Consider the following 19,416-nt stretch of genomic DNA (forward strand, 5'->3'; position numbering starts at 1 on the left):
TTCTTTTCTTTTTTTAACTACAAAGCTTCCAGGAAAGGGAAAAATATGAACATCTGACATTTCCCTTCCAGTAAAATTTCAGGAATTCCCAGATGCAAAGAGATCTTCAGTACTGAAAAGTGCCACGTAGAAGAGTTTAGCAGAATATTCACTCTGTGTGGTCTGGTCTCTTTCTTATAAACTGCAACTAGGAGACATGGGTTCAAATCCAAGCAGTGCTGTTTATTAACTGGATGATATCAGGAGAGTTGTTTGATCTCTGTGAGACAGGAAAAATCATGTCATCAGGAGGAGAGACCTGACATGAAGCCTTAGAAATATGGAAGTTAAAATAAAGCAGATTTGGATTTGCATTGTGGATCCGGTGTTACAAGTGGTGAGATCTTGTGCTAGGCATTTGTACTTTTTAAGCCTCACTTCCTAACTATAAAATGCCAATAAAAATACCTACCTTGCAGACTGCTTAACTGATAAAAGAATGTATATAACACATATAACACAGCTACTCAGTGCGTGCCTCATAGGTAACTGATGATTATAACTAGTACTATTACTGTTCTCAGGAATAGATCAAAAGCAATCAAATACAAAATCAAGGAACTTCCTAAGAAGCTCAGATATTATACTGGGTAATGTTTCCAACTTTAGCATTCTTTTTAATTTAAAATATAAAAATGAATTATGGAATGCACAGATAAAATTTACTACATATTATTTTATATTTTCCAGTGTGGGAAGGCTTTGCCTCAAAATTTCAAACGCCTTGAACACTCAAGACCAATGTGATTCAAATTCCACACTCAGCATAATTATTTGCATGTTTCCAAGAGGAGCTGAATGACGAGACATTTACATTTCTATTTTCATTTCTACATAATAAATAATTATGAGACAGTTCAAACAGGCAATGCAATTGATCAAATTAAATCTTTAAACATGGTAGCATGCATAGGTTAAGTCTGTGCAGAATAAAGAAGTTATTGGCTCCAGTACACAAGAAAAACTATCCTGACACTTTCCCTGTAGAGGAGCACATGGAAGAAAATGTTCCAGAGCAGATATAAATCAAATCTCATTTCCACATAGACCCCCTGCCTTAGCACACGAGGAAAACACCTTTTTACAAAGTTGCTAACTTCAGTGCTAGGGATAAAAAAAAAACCCTGTGACTTCAAAGTACTCCATTTTATTCTAAAAACATAAGCTGTATTAAACATTGCATTAATTAAGCAATAATGATTGCACCTCAGACCATTTCTCTGGAATAAATAGCCTTTAGAGTGAAAGCATTTAGGGCCGTTATACTCACTCTCTTGTTAATCCCAGGAAATGGCCTAAGACACAGTCATTATAGCTATTCCACACCGATTGTCAAGATTCATTTGGAATAACAAGTGATATGGCATTGATAATTCTAAGTCTACAGAGCAGCTACATTGGGTGTATGTATCAAAATACATGTTCAACAGAATTAGAGTTGAAATTCATAGGCAATTTTTCAATATTATTCTATATACAGAAAAAATATTTAAACTGAATAGATTTACTTACTTTATCTAGAAAGGTACTTTCTAACAGATAATCCTAGTTCTAGATGAACTTTACCTGAGAACAAAAGGCCTGGATTAAAAGATGCTTGGGAACAAAGAGTAGCGACACTTCAAAAATAATACCTCGGTGGTAGTCAGCATGCTGATCGCAATTCCCTCCCTTTTTCCTCTGCCGCCACATTGAGGTCCGTCAAGAACGTCTTTCACTACGTGTGAAGAATGGGGTAATGGATTCACATTTTTTGAAGACTCTCCTGAGTTATTGAAAAGAAAGGAAAAGACAAACTGCTGTGTAGGAAATGGCTGAGGAAGACTGCCAAATTTAAGACCAGAAATAGAGGTAAGTAGAGGGTCTTTGACAGCCATCAGCATTTGGTAATTCCCCAACGGCAACACTTTCTAGCTTGGTCTCCGTTCAGGGGACACGAGGAGCTACGAAATTCTAAATCAGAATGGATACAAGCATTTTGTCCATAGAAATATGACTACATTTGTAATACTGTGTGGGATGCTACCAGAAATTTGGAAATGTTCAGACAGTCTAGTGAATGTAATAGAATTTTAAAGATTATATAGTGCATTAACTGACGAGTATACTTCATAGTGTCTACAAAAAAACACCTGAATGTAGCCACAGATTATCTGTTTAAGGAGTAATGAGTAATTTGGCTTAAAAAATATTCAGTATCTACCTTTCATCACAACATACCTGCAAATCTAAATAATCTTTCAAAATACATGGCCAATAGAGTTGCTGAGATGGCAAATGGTTCCATAACCTCTAGCTTCTAGGGTGCTGTAAAATACTAGCCAATAATCCATATATTATAGGTAATTTTTAAAATATCCTAACATAAACTCCCATAATGGCTGTTTTGGAGGCGCTTGTGAGAAAGTCTTTACTTTCAGAGTCTAAAAACAGCTTAGTAATTAGACCAAGTTTTAGTTGCCCCCCCGCCAGCTGCCACCATATCATTCCCCTATATTACACTATACATAAGACTTTCTGAGCATTTTTTACTAAAACTTATCTTTGAAATAAATTCAAATTTACAGTTTCAAAATTCATACAGAGAATCCCAATCTACCACTCTCCCAGATACTCTGATCCACCAATTTAAACATTTTGCCACATTTTTCTTTTTCCTTTCTTTCTTTCTTTTTGTCTTTCTTCTTTCCTTCCTTCATTTATCTATACTCTATCATCTGTCTATCCATTTGTCTATTCATCTATGTTACCTACAATTTCCTAAACATTTTAGGGTCAGCTGTATATATCATGCTCTTTTGAACTCCTACTACTTCCATGAACATTTCCTAAGAACAAGGATATTCACTTATAAAACCAGCTTAACTCCAATTATCAAGTCCTTCAAGTAATTATAACCCTCTCCTTCAACAGCTTTTATGCATTCTCCGTGGTTCTTTCTGATGCCATGCCACTGTCTGAAATAGCATCCTCATCCTTCTACAGTTGTGTGCTATCTGCTCATATTTAAACCCACATCCCCCAGAAAGCCTGGCCTGAAGATGGTTTCCCTGTGAGGGGCCTCCCTGCATGCTCCCCCTAAGTTTCAGAACACTCAGCACAAGACATAAAATTATTCAGTCACCTGAATAAGCTGTGAGCTCAGTAAGGTCAAACCCCAGTTGCCTTATCCTTTTATCCTTAACACGTAGTGCAGAGTCTGTGACTAAAGGCTCAGAAATATTTGTTGATAGCTCTTGACTTCAAGGTGAAGTTCACTGAACAAGGTCAGACTTTAATCTCAAGATTCTTAGTGGTTTTTTACACGATGTAAGAAAGAAGAAACTAATTTCTATGGGAAAATAAATTAAATGTGGCCTTTGTCTCTGTATCCTATGAATTAAGTAGCTTGTATCTCTTATCAGACAGAACCCCAAATATGTCCCAGACAGAACCTTGTTTCAAAATAGCAAAAGAATCTTAAACATGACCAGCACAGTTAAATGCTAAATGGTTCTAAAAGAGTGTGCAATGCTTATTGTCAAGGTATAGAGTATTCCATTTTGTCTATTTAAAATAACCAAAATTTAGCCATAAAATTAAAAATGTCAAAGTGGGATATTAGTTAGCATTAGAAATGAATGAAGTTCTGGCTTATGCAACAAAGTTCTGAAGGCATCATGTGGAATGAAATAAGCCAGACACAAAAGGAAAAATATTGTCTGCTCTCACTGATAGGAAATAATTTGAATACGCAAACTCATGGAGTTAGGTTCTAGCATGTAGGTTACCAGGGGCTGTGAATGGGGAGTTAATACTTAATTTGTACAGAATTTTTGGGGGGCTAACTGTAAATTTTTGGTAATGGATGATGGTAATGGTAGCATAACATAATGAATGTAATTAACAGTACTGAATTATATTTGTGAAAGTGATTAAAAGGGGAAATTTTAGGTGGTATGTATTTTAATAAAATAAAAATTAAATAATAAAATATAGGGCTGTACAACTAGTGAACCCTACTGTAAACTATGACCTATAGTTAATAGAGCAATTATGAAAATGTTCTTTCATGAATTGTAACAAATGTACCACACTAATGCAAGGTGCTTATAATAGGGTGATATATTGGGAAAATTACACCCTAATGTAAACTAGGGACTACAGTTAATACTACAATTAGCCTTTCATCACTTGTAACTAAAGCACCATATTAATGCAAATTTTAACAACGAGGGAGTTTATGAGGGGACACTGCATTTCTTACATGATTTTTTCTGTAATCCTACAATTCTCCTAACAAAATTCTTTTAAAAGGCATAGAAACCCTAGGATATTACAGTCAACAGTCAGACACTGTAGCAAGAACTGGGAACAGGTCTGTGTAATTAATACTTATTAATGATCTTAGGCTTAAGTCAGCCAGGAGTAGATGGCATATGAGAAGAACAGCTAATCTAAGAACCAGAACCAGCCCAGCTCATCAGATTGAAATGAACTCAATGGCAATACTATTATCTTCATCATTCCACTATTAGTTCTGTTATTCCTATTTTTGATCCTCCCTTACCCCTTCTTTGTACTCCAGCACATCTGTTGCTCCTATAGGAAGTCTGCTGCTTTTTAAACTCCTCATTCACTCTCTGACCCTCTCTTCCCTTACTGTTCACCATTCATTTTTCCCAGCCACATAAAATGTTACTGACCTAGGTAATATTTCATATTTCTGGGCCTCTGCTAAGTTAGACTCCACAGAAGGACAACAGCTATTGACCACACTTATTAGAGGCACTTATTTAATTAGCTAAATTCTAAATCTTTGAGAGACTAGATTAGTAATATATTCCAAACATTGCTAATCTCTTTTACTTTGTAGTCACTACAATGTCTCTTATTCATTGATTCATCTCCAAAATAACAGTCACAACTACTTCTAGAGTTATGCTAATGAGCTAAATCCTTAATCTTAAAGCTTTCTTTATTTTATTTCTGTAATGATGATACTAAGCTTAATTGTAATTAATGCCTAAGAATCACCCCCTGAAATCCTCCTTGTTACTCAAATACGGTCCTTCTCTAAGGACCTGCAAACTGCAAAGAAACTCACTAGCTTTGCCCCCACCCCACATGGTACATCCCAGGAATGAAATTCCCTGGCATGAAGGATTGATACCAAATGTTGACCAGCCATGCTTTTAGAGAAATGATCTTGATCAAAAGGGGAAAACGTTAAATGATATGAGGCTTAAAATAGTGATGTTGGGAGTCATCACAGATGCTGCTGTCATGCAGGTCTCAGCAGATACCACAAACAAGTATGCAAAGCCTCAGCAAGAACGCTCCTCAAAACCCTAAGGACATGTGGGTACCATGAACAAACCACCAGATGAAGATCTCAGTTAACTATCTATCCTGAAGGACAATCAGGGTCTCCAAATACCCACCTAAAACAAACAACTTGTCTAATCTTCTTTTCCTTGAAGAACCCTTGCCTGGAAATGCCAAGACAGGGTGTGATTGGACCACTAACTGAATCTGTGCCCCCCAAATTGCAACCCTAAGACCCCAAATAAATGCCGTTATGCCTTGCAGCTTAATTTCTTATTTCTCAATTGACAGTGACTTCTGAAACAAATGAGCAACTTTATGAAGCTAATCAATGCATTTCTTTACCTATATCATTCACAGCTGATGAATTGTCTCTTCCTAAAGATATAAAACACCAGTTTTTAGGGAATTCCAGAAATCGGTAGGGAAGACTTATTTAACCTAAGAAAAAATTTCGATTATCCATAAATTTGAATGGCAATTATGCTGTAACATTGCCTATTTACATTTCTACATCATGATTGATAAATGATGAATCTATCTTTGCTGCTGTAACCAAGAGATTAAATATATGTATGGTGTTGGTTGTGGGGTTCATTCTAATCCTAAAAATAAAGGTAAAAAAACAGAAAAATAGAATGGGTAAATGAGATTTTAAAATGATCTTCAGAATTAATGGCCTAAAATATTTCACTTTTCATCAAGAAAAAAAGCTCTGTTGAAAAAAGTGCAATCTCTAATGCCCTGGATAAGTAAGTAATTTCTCCCTGGAACTCCTAGAGTGAGCCCTTCATGGCTGAGGCTCTAAAACATGATGGACTTGAGGACACTGAAGTCCTGGTCAGGACGGAGAATGGCCCAGTCCAGAGAAAGACAATTTGATCTGTCATTCATCAGTTTCCTTCTCAGTACTTATCGGTATTCTCCTTGTAAACCAAGAGTGGAAGGAACTCTTAAAAGGAACTTTTATTTGGTGTCATCCAATTAATAAATTTTTATGATAACAGGGCTCTCACTTTTCTAAAAAACATATATAGTAACATATATCTATATTTATAGATTAAAATTTCAGAATATGGTGGATTCTGATGTTTGATTTTTAGAAAATTGCTTACATTTTGTCATTCCCCCAAATATTTGGAAAATGATATTTTTAAGCACATTATAGTGCTCCCAAATGATCTTGGAAATATAAAAAGTAAAATATATCCAAAAAAATTTACCACAAGGAACAGATCAACTTCTAAAATGTTATTATCTGGAGCCACCACCAAAATGGACAATTGGCCATCTCATAGACTTTTGTACTAACATGATTTTTTAAAAAATATTTTCAATAAGTTACTACTTTTCACCAGTGATTGAGATGCATTTGATTCATTCAAGAATATTTGAATGAATATTCTATAAGGCAACAGACAGTATTCTAGGTGCTGGGGATCCAACAGCAATGAAAAGGGACTTATATTTTAGTGGAAAATAAGAGGAATACAAAAATGCATAGCATATTAATCACAATATGTGCTAGGCACAAAAAGGTAGGAACATGTTTAGGAAATATTGGGGGAAATTCAATGTCCTGTCTTCCCTGTTCCCAGTTATCAGCTGATGCCACAATCATCAGCTGATAATCATCAGCTTACATTAAGAGACAGCATGAATATCTAAATTTGAAAGAGACTGGTTACCATAAAAAGGCAACAAACTCTTAAAGAGGTAAAATATGCAGCTGTTTCTGGGACTGCTTAAAGCACACACACACACACACACACACACACTATAAAGCCAAAAGCAGCATACATGACAAAAGCATTTATAAGAAAGCTATACAAACCCCAATATGCACATATCCATGCACCCAAGTACAGTGAAGAATGAATAATTGCTAGTAAAAGAAAAATCTAAACCAAGATTTTGTGACTCAAAGTATATTTCAAATGAGAGAGGGCATCCTGACTCCTGGATGTATCTAAATAAAATCAAAACAATGATCTAAATCCTGCACATTCAGTTTCTTAAGTGACCTTGGGAAATGCAGAGATTGCCAGGTTTTAAATTTTACAATAAAACATTTCTGAAAAATTTAATAATTCACCAAAACACATTTACAAAGGAGTAAGAGGGCAGTGCGATGGTGGCTCAATAGGCAGAATCCTCGCCTGCCATGCCTGCTGGAGACCTGGGCTTGATTCCCAGCACAAAAAAAAAAGAGTAGGAGAAAGAAAATTCCCCTCTGGTCCACTCAGTCTCTCTCCCTCTCTGTCTCTTTCTCTTGTACACACACACAACACGCAATCCACAGTTATACTAGTGGAAAAAATGTCTAGGCAATCAGGCAATCCAGTATAAGCATACCTGTCCTTTTGCATGTTCACATGAGAAAACTATGAAATGAGGATTACGTGAAGTCTTTTCTAAGCATGAAAGGAGTGCCAAAATATCTCCTCCTCTAACCAAATATATTTCCCAGCATTTACCATTTTGAAATCTATTATTTGGGATTAAATTTGGCTGCAGAAAAGAGAAATTCTCAAAATATCAGCAGCTTGTGTTTATTCACTCATTTTAAAGAGGTGCAGAGGTTGAGTAACCACCCTGAGCAGGCTTCGTTTCTCCAAATTCACCCAGGACCTCTGTCCTTCCGTGTCTCTTCTGTTGCCATTGCACGTGGCTCCCATTCTTAGGCAGAAACGTGGTTCACAATGACTGGCCAAGTTCCAGATATCACATCCACACTTCAGGCAATGATAAAGAGGAGAAGGAGAAGACGAAAAGGATGCATTTCCTGAAGAATTCATCTACCTAGGCTACCAAGAATTCTGATACAATGCACCATGTTCATTAAATCTGCTTCTACTGGGTCCCAGCTCGCTTCAAGGATGGTGGAGATGTGAATATTCGCACGATGAACAAATTGAGGTTCTTTAATGAAGTGCAGAGTAGATTTCAGGTTAATAACCAGCTGTCTCACAATCAGCTTTTTAAATTTATCATCGCTGAATGCTGTTTCACCCCTTGGAAGAAAATACCCCATTGTGGAACTATAGAAGAATCAGTTAATTTTTCTGCTCAGTAGCCTTCCAGATGCAAGTTGATCACGTTTCTGACACAGACTTCAAGTTGCAGAGATAGCATAATTGCTGACATACACAACACATGCACACACACACAAACACACATGCTTGTACATGCATGACACATGGAATCAAGATTGTGCAAAGCTGGCAAAAGGGAGGTGCGTAAGCAAAGGGGCTCTTGAATTTCTACCATAAACATTTGCTCGGGTCTTGCTCACACTTAGTCGTGTGACATATTGTCTCTCCTTAAGCATTTTCTCAGCTTTTCCTCACAGAAGAGAGAAGAGTTTCTACAAGTGTTTCTTGGGCTAGCAAGGTGTCCAATGTCTGCTTTCACGTGCAGTAGCTGCATCAGTCACTTATTCCTGTGACCCAGCTGTAATGGCTGCTGACGTCCTTCCTTTAAGTGAAAGGTGAGCTGATAAAAATAGAGTCAGGTGAAATGGGCCAGGTAAACACACCAAATCCCTACAGCATTTTGGCTGCCCAACTACAGCAAAGCACCCTCTGCCATACTGTTAGAACTGTATCACAATATTCTCCAGAGGGTACTGAATGCTGCAGTGAGGTAAGGACACATGAGTTTTGCAAAGCGTTTTGTGTATCACAAGGATATCCATCCCAGGTCTTTTCCATGTGCCCCAGGATTCAGGGTATCTACTTTTCCATACTTCTAGGGCTTCTCAGCCTTTGAAAGCATACTCATCTTAATCAATAGGGTCAGAAGAGAGAGGAAATTCCAGTGATTATTTTGATTTGACATATCTGAGGAGTATAGAAGTTGCAAGTAACAAAACTGCCTTAGGTAGGAAAAGTTTCTTCTAAACTCATTTAACAAAATGAATAATTCCCAACAGTTATCAGGAAAATTGATATACTCAATGTACTTTTAAAAAAAGAAAATATATCTAAGTAATTCAAGAGAAAGTGTGCTGGTTTTACCTGATTTGGGGAAGTAAAAGTAGCTGCAGGACTTAGAATGTAGTTCTAGCACGTAAGTGATAATTCTGGGCACCAATCCCAAATCTAATATAAAACCGCCTGACTTTATGGTCTCTTCGCTCACTTGCCACTAATAAGAAAATTGGCTCTTGGGTTTGGCTATAATACAGAAATGTCATAGTGATCCCAGAATAGTGGCAATTTCAAGACTAATAACTAAAATGAGAATAAGAACATGACCCTTTCGGATAATTCAAAAAATATGCTTTAGCATATAAGATAAGACTTTAGGGATAGTGTAACATCTGAGGAAATTAAATAAGTAGATCTTTCCTAGCAATAAAAGAAAGAATTTTATTTCATTTAATGCCTATCCCAAATGATCATTTTTTACTACAATGAAAGATATCAGTAGTTCCAGAATGGTGAACGCATTTAAAAATGCCCACATCCTCCTTTCATGTCTGATCTGAAGTCCATCCTCCTTTCATGTCTGATCTGAGTCAGACTGACTTTTAGATTAACCTTTGTGAAAGACAGACAGATTCCCTCTACTTTCTGCCCCCCTAATCCACTTTACAGATAAAAACCAAATCGTAAATGAAATGAAATGGCTATCCAGTGGTAAAATGGAAGGCTCTTGCCTACTTCAGGATATCTACCTGTAGATATGAATATTGGTTTTATACATGTATCTAGAAACACATTTATTCCATGATTCCCCCAAAATGATCAGAAACTTGATTAATCACTGATCAGCATGCGTACTCTCCTAGGTGCTGTGAATGCAGGTGCCTACAGGCCAGTCTTTGAGATGGCCCAAGAACAGATCTGGAGGGACGGAGGAAGTAAAGAGGGGCTTGCACTTTCGATTGAGAAGGGGAATAGCCCTCCTTGGGGGAAATGGAATTAGAGTCTCTGAGAGACTAGAAGACAGAAACATGGCACTTTGTTCATATGGTGGAAACCCTCCCTGCAGCACCTCAGAGGCTGTCAGGTCTCTATTAGGGGCAGCAGTTATTACCCGAGACTGACCTCTAACATCTCCAATCTGAGAGCAGAACCCAGAGTTCCTATGAGCAAGACCACTGCTGCAGCCTACCTGGAGAAATGCTGTGTGAGGGGCGGGGAAGAGCCAGCACCCAAAACAACACCGTGTCAGAGAGGGGGGATAGAGAGGGTGACAAATCCTGCCCAATGGCCCCAGCACAGTTCAAGCCCTGAGCTTCTTACCAGACACAATAGCGATGGAGAGAGGAATGTGGTCAGGGAAGTCTCTGCTAGGAGTGTGACACCTGATCACCTGAAAGGAGGTGAGAAGCCGAGCCAGGTGGACACTGCAAGAAGAGAGTTTCAGGTCAGAAGAAGCAGGAGTAAAGATTCTGTAGCAGTTACATGCCTGGGAAGCTTGAGCATGACCAGGAGCCGAGCAGTGAGTGACATAATCTGACCTAACGTGTAAAACAACCACTGTGGCTGTTATTTGCAGGATAAAATGTAGGAAAACAGGGAAGAGACAGGGAAACTAGTAAAGAATCTATCTAAATATTCCAGATGGGAAATGATGATGGCTTGGCTAGGGTTGGTGAGGATGTGACACAGTTGTTAACACTTTGCCATATTTGCTTTATCATTCTCTCTCTCTCTCTCCACCTCCACAAGCACATGTATGCTTATATATTCTACATAGATAAGATACACCTGTTACTTTTCTGAACCATTTCAGAATAAGTTGCACATATTCTGCCCATTTAGGCCAGACTATTTCAGTCCGTCTTTTCTAAGGCCAACAACATTCAAGTATATTTATCAATTTCAGAGTAGTTAATATGCATATAGTATTTCACATTATCTCTAGTATTTGGGTTACAAATTGCTCCCTGTAGGACAAATTCAGGCCACCACATATTTCTGTATGCTCCAGGAGCTGAGAATGGTTTTTATATTTTTAAACAGTTGAAAAATTCCAAATAAAGATATTTCATGACAGGTGAAAATTACATAAAATTTAAATATCCGTGTCCATAAATAAGTCCATAAATAAAAAAGAATTATTGGAACATAGCCATATTTATTCATTTAGAAAGCGTCTGTGGCTGCTTCAACACTATAACAGGACAGCTGAGTAGTTGTAAAGCAGACTGTCTTGCAAAGCCTAAAATATGTACTATCTGGCATTAGAATAAAAATCTAACCACAGCTGCTATGGAAAATATTCCATTATTTCCAATTAATCCAATAATGCTGTGATTGCAATTTTTTTTCCTAGTAGAGGATCTGGTTCACAGCTTTCATGACTCTTCACTCTTCTTTAATCTGTAACTTTTCTTCAGCCTCTCTTTGTCCTTCATGCCATTGAGATTGGTTTAACAATAAAAACCAGTTATTTTACAAAGTGTATCTCAACTTTGGAATTCTCTAAAGGCTCCTCACTATTAGCTTCAGGTTATAAATTGTTAGAAAAGACATCATCTAACTTGTTTTACATTCTTCTCAGGGCCACACAGAGACGCATAACTTTCGCGTATGTATCAGTCTGGTCTCCACTGAAAGGAAGAGGAGAGCTTTTCCTCGGCCTCTAATTTATTGATTTGTTTTTGTTTATTCATTGCTTTTTTCTATTTACTGCCGTTGGACTGATAAATTCTTATGTTAATCAATGATTAATTCACTATTTCTATTCTGTATTCTGATAGCCAAATTGTCCCATATGCATCCAATTAGAGGCCCTTCAAGCTGGCTTTTGGATCTTTTTAATATAAACCCATCATGTTTTTAAGACCTTGACTTAATTTTTGAGACAAGATATTTCAGACTATCTTATGTCCCTGCTTAGCCCTGGAATCAACCATTTCTCTAAGAAGTTTGGCTTTTATTCGTGGGTTATGACATTTAGAAACCAAAATATAAAACTAGTTGTACTCACTGCTACAGTGCTGTCATTGCTCCTAGGCCCTTCCAGGGAAAAACCAAAAATAAATAGGGAGAACTACATATAGCTATAGATACGTAGCTGCCCATACTCATTTCCATGCCCAGAGGCATGATTTTAACATACACGTATACCACCAGTTCCAAATAAACCATGAAACTCTTCTTAGCCATCATCTTTTCCTTACTGTGCTCCCCCAGTGTAAACTGGGGGTGATGTGTCTGTGGTATATGTATATACGAGTGTGTTTGTGTGTGCATTTGCTCAACCTTATAAGAGTCAAAGAAAAATCACAAATTATAGGAGTATATGTGCATTCTATATCACAGATGGACAGCAAAATCTTAGCACACATTTTAAAAATTGATGGAAAAAATGAACTAAACCTCTTATGGAAAAAAATGGACAGAAAATAAAGACAAAAATTCACAAAATATTGACCCTTAGACATATGAAATAATGTTCAAATTCACTCATAATAAGATAAATGCAGATTAAAACTGCACTGAGATCACCCATCAGATTGCGAAATGTTCAAAAGCTTGACAATACACTCTGTTGGCTGTGCTATGGGGGACAGAAAATCTTATGTAACAATGATGAGAATACAAAATGGTACAAATACTTTGGAGAGGAATTTGAAAATATCAAATAAAATATATGCATTTACTCTGTAACCTAGCAACTCCATCTCTAGAAATTTACCCTGTAGGTGTACACCCCATAACATGAAAATAAAGATATTTAGGGGGCAAAAGATTCAGGAGTGAAAAGATGAGTATTCTTGTTTGTACAGTTTGACTTGGGGAATCAGAATAATAATTTACTATAATAAAAAATAAAATGAGATCAACAGAGTGAGAAAAGTAAGCCATAAATATACATATACAACAGAAACAAAGGACTCTAATCTTATTTCAAATTGATGAAATATCCAAACAAAGTAAGAACCAACAAAAATAACCTACTCCAAGTCACTTTTGAATAATTTTGAGTATTTTGACTATACATTTCCTCAGCCTAAAAAAAAATTAGTTAAAGTACTGAAAACAAACTTTGAAATCTTAGCAGGTTTAGTTTTTTTTTAAAAAAAATAGGAATTCAGAATTTTATTAGATTGAAAAATCAGTATTCACATATGCTAGGCAGGGCAGGTCAGCAGATTGATTTTTTTTCAGATTTGCCTGGGAACTTGATGAAAACAAATTTCACTTTAAATTTGCATTTTATTTTTTAAGAAATATGATCATTCAAGAAAATTTGAAAAATAGTGAAAAGTCAGACACATTCAATTAAACATACTACTATTTGTGTTTCAGTGGTTTTGATTTTCTTTTCTATACATTATCTTGTTTTCTTCCCATTTCATTTTATTTTAGTTTTTATTGTGAAAAATAACATATATACAAAAAAGCAATAAATTTCAAAGCACATCGCAATAACTAGTTACAGAACAGATTTCAGAGTTTGGTATGGGTTTTAGTTCCACAATTTTAGTTTTTCCTTCTAGCTGCAAGTAGGTTTAGTTTTTATAATGGTATAGATACATTCTGGGATCCTGTTGCATGTGTCGTAGTTCTATGTATTTTTCAGATAACACCAATGGGTATTGCAGTTTAAGTGGATGAGAATGTGATAAAACGAAGCTTTGAAGGAGCTGTCGGTGAGGTTGGAAGATAACTCCGAGAGCACTAAGCCTGAAATTGCAATGGACTTTCAAAGAGGAGGCATGATGGGCTGAACCAAATGACATTTTGCTGGTTTGAAATTGTTATGTGCCCCAGAAAAGCCATGATCCCTTAAAGACTGATCTTGTGGGGGTAGCCATGTTCTTTAATCCAGATTCAAGATTGTAAGGTGGAATCTTGTGATTAGATGGTGATGTCACTGTGCCCATTCAAGGTGGGTCTTGATTAGTTTACTGGAGTCTTTAAAAGAACCCACACAGGGAAACATTTTGGAGAAAGGTTAGACGCAGAAGTCTGGAAATGCAGAATCCCCAGGAGATACCAGGAGCTTTGACAGAAGCCGGTCAGTAACCAGAGCCAGAAAACACCACCATGTGCCTTTCTGTAAGATGCTAAGACAAGAGATGAAACTCAGAGTTTTGCCCCAGAGCAGGTAAGTCAGGATGCATAGACACATAGAAAGGAAGCCACTAGATTCAGAAGCTGGAAGTGAAAGAACCAGGATCAAGGACCAGCAGATGTCAGCAACATACCTTCCCATGTGGTAGATCTTTGCCTTTCTTGAGTCCAGGTATCTTTCTCTGGATGCCTTAGTTTGGACTTTTCTACGGCCTTAGAACTATAAACTTGTAACTTCAATTCCCTCTCTAAAAGCCAGCCCATTTCTGGTGTATTGCATTGCAGCAGGATTAGCAAACTAAGACAGATGCTAATAGCTCAAATGATGACAGAGATTTGCCTGTTGGACTTAACACTATGAACGCTACAGGCAACTTTGCCAAGAAAACTTCAGGTGAAATAGTGTGGAAAAAACTGAAAAATAGGGGAAAATGAATAAATTACAGCCATATCCAGCCACCTGAATAAATCTGATAAACATACTGTTAAGCAAAGAAATCCAGTAGCAAAAGTACATTTAATGTATAGTTCTATTTACAGAGTTATATATAATGTATAGTTCTATTCATAAAGTTCCTGAACAGGCAACACTAAATCTCAGTCTTTAGCATTGTCCACTGAGGCAGTAATGATATAAAGAAAACAAAAAGTGTGATTACCACACCATTAGATTAGTGATTAAATTTATGATTTTTAATGGGCATCCAGGTGTGGGGGCATATTTCCACAGTGCTAGAAATCTGGTTTCTTTCTATTAAACAAAAGTTGTACATTATGATATTTTTATTTATGTATGTGTGTCATTTGCAAAATAAATGCTTTAAAAAGGGAAAGAAGGTGGGAAAGATTTCTTCTTTCATCCATGACAAAGTGACTGATAATAGCTCTGGCCTACTGCTCTGAACAATTATAACACTGGAGAAAATATAACAAAAAACTGCACAAATGGCTATCAGGCATTGTACAAAGTGCGGTAAGTGCTGTGGATTCTTTGGGAAAGGGGAACACATGAGGTGAAACCCACACTACCCTGGTGTTTTAGTTTAAGGCTATTGAGATGCAATATTCTGGAAATGGGTTAGCTTTTACAATGAGGATTTATTAACTTATAAGTTCACAATTCTGAGGCCATGAAAATGTCCAAATCAAGGTATCAACAGGATGTTACCTGTACTCTAGAGACAAGCTGCCAGCATCCTCAGCTCTTCTGTCACGTGGGAAGGCAGATGGCACATATGCTGGCATCTCCTTTTTCTCCTAGGTCTCATGTCTTCTGGCTTCTGACTTCAGTGGTTTCTTTGCAGAGCTTTTGTGAGTTTCTCTCTTTTAGTTTCTGTCACTCTTAGCCTCTCTGGGGCTTTTTTCTGTCTTCTCTCTGGCTTTTGTCCTCCTATAAAGGACTCTAGTAAGTGGATTAAGACCTACACTGAATGAGGTGGGTCACATCTCAACCTAAGATCCTGCTCACCAAAAGATCCTACTTAACGATGGGTCTACATCCACAGGAATGGATTAACTTTCAGAAAATACTTTTCTTGGGTCTATACAACCTCCAAACCATCATACCTGCTTTCCTCTTTTGGAGGTGGAGCCCAAACATGGCATGGCAGTCTTGCTGAACTGAGAAGGTAGAGAATTGAGGCTGCTGAAATCGTTATCTAATTCATTTGGAATTTGTGAAATAAAACATCAGAGAGAAGGAAGCTGTGCATAGAGGGGGCCCCAGAAGTGTGCATAGTGTATCCCTGCAGGGCTCTACCCTAGGACTGGCCTGCCAGGTTCATGGGTGACTAAGAGACACCTGTTGCTGCAGGAAAGGGAGCTGAGGAGAGATACTAGAGGTGACACAGAGTTGCCTAGCAAGATTAATGCACCCTTTCTGAACACTTCAGGCATTCAGTAAGGGCTATGCCATAGGAATAAGAAAAAGAACAAAATAATAGAACCAAAGCCAAATTTGTCAGATTCAAAAAAGGCCACGACGACTTCAACTCTCAACCAGATTACATGGAATTACATGGAACTACATGGAGCCTAGACTGTGGAATGAGATGCTGTTACTCTGTAAGGGTAATGGAATACCTAATTACATGGAACCCAGAATATGCAATGAAATGTTGTTACTCTGTAAGGGTAATGGAATACCCTGATACATTCCTAAGTATTGGGGGCAGAAAATAGGAAAGAATTTGCAAAGACTGGAGGAAAAAATATGGAATTATTAAACTTCCCCACCTGGAGAATTCTTGACATTTTCTCAGGTATTAGGGACTTCCAATTTAATAAGCCAAGCACTCAATCTTAAGGCTTGCCCTTATGAAACTAATTTCTTCAAGGGTGAGGCTAAGCCTGTTTATAATTAGGCTTAAGAGTCACCCCCAGAGAACCTCTTTTGTTGCTTCCATGTGGCCTCTCTCTCTAAGTCAACTCTGCAGATAAACTTATTTTCCTCCATTACAGGGGATATGATTCCCAGGGGTTTAAGTCTCCCTGGCCATGCAGATTGACTATGACTTCCTGACCAAAAAGTGGGAAAGATATGAAACAAAATAAAATTTCAGTGGCTAAGAGATTTCAAATAGAGTAGAGAGGTCATTCGGGAGATTACTCTTATACAAGCTTCAGTCAAAAACTGAAAATTGCCAGAGCATACCAAGCCCCAATCCACAGTATTCCTGAAAATCCTAAAGAATACCCTGGGCACTATCTAAGACTCTGTAAGTGTTTTACTTACTAAGTTTATTTTTTCAGAAACTTAAGGCCTCCTGATTATTTCTATACCAGATAAACCCTGAAACCCAGAAGTAACAATCTCTCCAAGAACAGCAGTAGTTTCATTTCTCTACCCCATGACGTTGACACTGGTTTCTAGCAGGAAGAAACTGAAATGGTCATTGCCCAGATATTCCTGAAGATTGAGAGAATGATCAAACGAGAGGGAGGAGGTGTAACTGAGAAATTAGGATTTAACAAATGATTAAACTGATTGATTATATAGATACTTCCTTTCTTGTTTCTAGTATATCAGAATAGCCAGAAGGAAATGTGAAATGGTTGATCAGGATCCAATAGCTTTGATCTTTGATAATGATTATATAACTCTATAGCTTTTATCATGTGACCATGAGATTGTAAAAACTTTGTGATTCATACTCCCTTTACCCAGAGTATGAGTAGATGGGTAATAAAATAAGGACATGTATGAAAAAAATAACTGGTCAGGAATATGGGGACAAAATACCCCTACATAAACTATGGGCAATTGTTATAGTACTATTTTAATGATCTTTCATCATTATAAAATATATTTGTTATAACAAATATAACTACTATTACAAAAATAGTAGATTTACATAAAAGTATTATGATCAATTGCAACAAATTTTCCACACCAATGCAAGTGTTAATGAGGTGGTGAATCATCATCTGTAAACCCACAACTTTTCTAATAATTTTTTTAAACTATGTGTTATAAGTTGAAAGGCATGAAAATGGTGTGAGAGCCAGCATACTGAGAAAGGATGAGTGCTCTGAAGAGACAGCATGGAGAGGTGTAAAATAATAACACACCAGACCAGGCAATATCAGAAAGTCAGGGAACAACAGCTGGAAAATTGCAGCATGGAGTATTTTAGGTGGCTTGGCATGTCGACAGTAAAAATGGTGACAATAAATGGTAAGGATAGCTAGAAACAAGTGTACCCTAAAAGGAACGTATAAATCATCTCCTAGACTTGCTGATATCCAAACACCAGTGGCTTACTCTCTTACATCAGATCTGATATGGAATATGAGACCCATAAACAAGAAACAGAACAACTGGCCCGATACTGAGAAGGACGTTAACAGACAGGGAAATAAACTGCAAGGCAGGACTACTTGAAATGTCTCTAAGACCCAGGATGCATGCAAAGCAGAGGTGTCAGGACCTGGTATTTATTATGAGTTGAGTCCAGGCACAACAGCCTCTCTTAACAGTTTAAAGCCCAGCAGCTAAGACTTCAATACACAGTATTAACTGAGCTGAAAAGCGTTCACTACATACTAGCGGATATAGAGTAAATATTAGACATGGTCCCATATCTAAAAATTTATTTGAAAAGAGAAAGAATGAAAGAAAGAATATACTTAATTCTAGATGACTGTAGGTTATACGTAGAATATGCACCCACACCATGGTGGGAAATTTTTGTTTTTCTTAAATAATTTAACAAATAAGCTTATACATAAAATAGACAACTACTTTTGAGTACATGTGTCCCCCATTCACTGTGCTGCTATGCATATGGATATGAGAGTCCAGAGGTTGAAATAATGAAGAGAACAGACTTTGGAGCCTGGCACCATTCTATGCCATTCATGTGACGCTGGGCAAGTTCCATAATTCTTTTATCCCTAGTTTTATGAAGATGAATTATATTAGTAATTGCAAGGCTGCTATCACATATACCAGGCACTTCATAAGTGTTCAATAATTGTTGGTCTTTATTGTTTTCATGATGATATTACCTAAGGACTAGAAGTGCTGTCTCTTTCATAGGCGAAACCACAGTCATTTATTTGGTTCAGCAAAGATCTTCAATAAAACCAGATGATTTATGATCACTATCAAATGTTTTTGAATAGAAACCAAAACACACGATAATTAAAATAAATGTCTATACCAAGAGAAAAATGCAAATGCAAGACAGTTTGGTCAATTTGAGTCACCATATTTCATTATTTTGATGCTATAAGCTCATTGAGTTCAATTGCTAAATTAGGAGTATTTCTGATTCTCTAAACACAACAACCATAGGACAAAATTGAATGTGAAACAGAAAGCTGTCTTACATCTCTGGGAGTAGCTGACAGTTGGGTAAACCGTGGAGCTTCATTAACAGAATTGTAGCCCTGACACTGTGTTCCTCCAAGACTCAATTTTCAAGTCTGGCAAATAATGATGAACTCTCACCAGAAACCGGAAGGTTTCTCAGATTTTCACCTACCTCATGCACTTAAAGATTTTCTCACTTGCTTTTTAATTGCCTAA

General features: G+C 37.1%; 1 long non-coding RNA gene across 1 annotated transcript in view; it reads right to left on the minus strand.

Moving 5' to 3' along the window:
- Positions 1-200: 200 nt before the first annotated feature.
- LOC143669702 (uncharacterized) overlaps positions 201-19,416 on the minus strand; it is a 75,171-nt gene continuing 55,955 nt past the window's right edge. The window contains exons 3-4 of the long non-coding RNA XR_013168994.1: positions 1,674-1,804; positions 201-259 (exon numbers count right to left, since the gene is read on the minus strand). This is a non-coding gene — a long non-coding RNA (uncharacterized LOC143669702). The remainder of the gene's footprint in view (positions 260-1,673; positions 1,805-19,416) is intronic.

Source organism: Tamandua tetradactyla, chromosome 26 (assembly GCF_023851605.1).
Source record: "Tamandua tetradactyla isolate mTamTet1 chromosome 26, mTamTet1.pri, whole genome shotgun sequence".
Taxonomy (NCBI): domain Eukaryota; kingdom Metazoa; phylum Chordata; class Mammalia; order Pilosa; family Myrmecophagidae; genus Tamandua; species Tamandua tetradactyla.